At 42.4% G+C, this 3596-nt stretch overlaps 1 long non-coding RNA gene across 2 annotated transcripts in view; it reads right to left on the bottom strand.

The window, feature by feature from the left end:
* Positions 1–2660: 2660 nt before the first annotated feature.
* Positions 2661–3596, bottom strand: part of LOC102241876 — an 8921-nt gene continuing 7985 nt past the window's right edge. For both annotated transcript variants that reach the window (XR_001363620.1, XR_314034.2), the window contains one exon: positions 2661–2841. This is a non-coding gene — a long non-coding RNA (uncharacterized LOC102241876). The remainder of the gene's footprint in view (positions 2842–3596) is intronic.

The raw sequence follows: 3596 nt of genomic DNA on the forward strand, positions 1-3596 counted from the left end.
AAAAAAAGAGGAACAAATGTAATAATCTGAACAATAAAGATTTAATTAAAAAAAAAGAAATACCTTTTTGTCCAACTCTTGATGCTCACATGTATTATGTTCCCAGGGTTCTCCCTATTGCGACAGTTTCCTCCACCTTCACCTGGGTAATCCTTTCAGATTTGTTTTTTATTTGACGTAGTCTATCTTTAAGTATGACATTTATTTCTTTAAAAATGTTTTTATTGATTTCAGAGAGGAAGGGGAGGGAGAGAGAGATAACATCAATGCTGAGAGAGAATCATTGATTGGCTGCTTCCTGCACATTCCCCACCCAGAGATTGAGCCCACAACCCGGGCATGTGCCCTGACTGGGAATCAAACTGTGACCTCCTGGTTCATAGATCGATGCTCAACCACTGAGCCACTCCATCTGGGTGAATATGACATTTCTTAAACTGATTTCACATTGTTTCATTCTAACTGAATATCTTAATCTGCCACCTTCTTTCCATTGCCACTACTCTCATTCAGGCCCTCATTAAACTCATCTTTGCCCATTATTAACTAGTCTCCTCAGCCTCCAATTTCATTTAATTTTTCACGTTGCTAGCAAATGAATCTTCCTAAAGATTATTATTCCAATCTCAGCATTCTTTTGCACTCTTATTGCTCTTTTTTTTTTTTTTTTTTTTTTTTTTCGAAAAATGTCCAAATTCCCTCGCATAGATTTTGTCTTTTCATTAAGGTATAACCACATCTCTTCTTCCTCCCAGGTACTCTTTCAACTGTTTCTAAGAACCTGTTTTCCTTTTTCTAGTCTCATCATGTTTATCTGTGAGAAATGCTCACCTGTCCGAATTCAAATAACGGACTTGGCAACGTGAAGTATGGCGAAAACGAGACCTTTAATGTGGTCTTGCAAGATCAGGTGTCTGGTTGAGCAGGTACACCTGGAGTGGGGATCACAGGCAATTTATCCCTAGTGTGCAAGGGTCCCTCCCCTGGTTCTTCACTGGGTGAGTACTATGGGGTTAACAGTTTTCCCCGTAGGTCGCCTAGGTCTTACAGTATTGTCTCCTATTGGGTTATTTAAAAAAATGGACTGAGGCCTTTTCTTGTTGTCTCCACTTCCCTTTGTCTAGTTGTGGTGGGAGGATCTTCCTGGGAAATGTGCTGCTGGTCACATACACAGTTCTTTGTTCTTGTCGCCTTTCCCCTCCTCCTCATATCCTATCTGCCCTGAGAAAATTCAGTAACCAACTGGCAACATGCTGTTAGTATTCTCCACTAAAAGTTGACTATGTTGAAGATGGATCACAGAGGCCTATTTCCTACATACCCATTTTCTTTTCTTTCAAAAATATATTTTCTTTGATTTCAGAGAGGAAGGGAGAGGGAGAGAGAAATAGAAACATCAATGATGAGAGAGAATCACTGATTGGCTGCCTCCTGAACACCCCCCACTGGGGATGTGCCCGCAATCAAGGTACATGCCCTTGACTGGAATCGAACCTGGGACACTTCAGTCCGCAGGCCGACGCTCTATCCACTGAGCCAAACCAGTTAGGGCTCATTTTCTTTTCTTGTGCATCAAATGTTTTTCTTCCAAAATTCCTTACTCTGAATTTCTATCCAATACAAATGTTATTCCTTCCCTGTTTGGGAATTGGCCTCTTCCATTATTCTTCCTGGACATTGTGTTTGTACCTCCATTAAAACATTTAACGCAGTTGCCCTAACCGGTTTGGCTCAGTGGATAGAGCATGGGCCTGCAGACTGAAAGGTCCCAGGTTTGATTCCGGTCAAGAGCATGTTCCTCAGTTGCAGGCCCATCCCCAGCAGCTGATCGATGTTTCTGACTCTCTATCTCTCTCCCTTCTTCTCTGTAAAAAAAATCAATAAAATCTATTAAAAAAACAGCAACACATTTAATGTAGTTGTCTTTTATTACAGGGAACTTGAGTACATTTTTGTTTTTAACCTTTCATTGCAGATTATAAGCTTCTTAAGGGCAAGACAGTGCCTTATTCCTCTGGGTATCTTCTCTAGCCCTAAGCCTAATTAATGCCTTGCATTTGGAAAGCTATTGATATTTATTCTCTTACTTAAAATGAACTGAAACCTATTCTATTTCCTTTGTGGTTCCATGTTACATTTTGTATAATGTATACTTATTATACCTTTTGTTGTTGTTGATCCTCACCTAAGGATATTTTTCCATTGGTTTTTTTTAAAAATATTTTTATTGATTTTAGAGAAGAAGGCATAGGGAGAGAGATAGAAACATCAATGATATGTTAGTTTTCCCAAGTCCAGGGTTTCACTACAATCTGCTTATAGGCACTGCTTCTCAGTTTGACAAACCCTCTACAGAGCACAGCCAACCAGCTGCATGGCCTTTGCTCTTCAGATGCTCATAGGCTGTGATCTCACTCCAGCTCGCACGGCTTTGGCCCTTCATCGAGGCTGCTCTAGACCAGGTCAGCAGTCTTCCCACATTGTCCTACCTATTCTGTTCCATCCTGTGCTCCACAGCTTTTCACCAGGGGCCACACATGCTCTCACGGCCCTAAATGGTCCCACCTCAGCAGTTCTTAATCTCACTTCTAATGTTCGCTTATCTGAAAGAATCCCCAGTGGTTTCCCCTACAGGAGACCTTCAATAAAACACTGTAATGGAGGTTTTAAGATTTGTTATGTTGCCATTTATTCACTGAAATTTTACCCAAGAAAAAAAATTTTTCCCCACAGAGCTAACCGAAAGCAGCTAATATTATCTTTCCATCTCTCCTGCTGGAAACTTGGTCCTGGAATACTGCAAGCCCATGACGTGTCCTTCACATCCTGAAACGGTGCAAGCTGACAAAACAGAAAATGAGATAAGAACACACATTATGTTCCCTGAAATATTACTCGCAACCCTTTTTTAAAAAAATAAAAACTTACTTATAATTTTTTTTAAAAAAGAAACATCAATGATAAGAGAGAATCATTGATTGGCTGCCTCCCGCATGTCCCCCAATGGGGATTGAGCCCACAACTGGGGCATGGGCCCCTCAGTCCACAGGGGACACTCTATCCACTGCACCAAACCACCAGGACTTTTTTTTTTTTTTTTGAGAGAGAGTGGAAGGGAGGGAAAGAAACAGAGAGGGAGAGAGAGAGAAATGTGGATGTGAGAGAGACACATTGATTGGTTGCCTCCCACACACACCCCAACCAGGGCCAGGGACTGAGCCAAACTGGCTAGGGCTGTTTTTTATATCTTAACTAGAGGCCTGGTGCATGGATTCATGCACCAGTGGGGTCCCTTGGCCTGGCCTGCACCCTCTCGTAATCCAGGGCCCCCCAGGGGATGCCAGACTGCTGGTTTTGGCCTGATCCCCACAGGCCAGGCTGAGGGACCCCACCAGTGCACCAACCTGTGCACCGGGCCTCTAGTACACATATAAGATCTTTGGTTAATCTCTTCCCTCCCTCCCCACTTCCCTCTGAGATTCATCAGTCTGTTCCATGTTTCCATGCTTGTGCGTTAAGCATCTGCCCCTGGTGGTCAGTGCGCATCATAACTACTGGTCTAATGGTCGCTTAGGCATATATATATATATATATAT

This window comes from Myotis brandtii, unplaced genomic scaffold (genome assembly GCF_000412655.1).
Source record: "Myotis brandtii unplaced genomic scaffold, ASM41265v1 scaffold423, whole genome shotgun sequence".
Taxonomy (NCBI): Eukaryota; Metazoa; Chordata; class Mammalia; order Chiroptera; family Vespertilionidae; genus Myotis; species Myotis brandtii.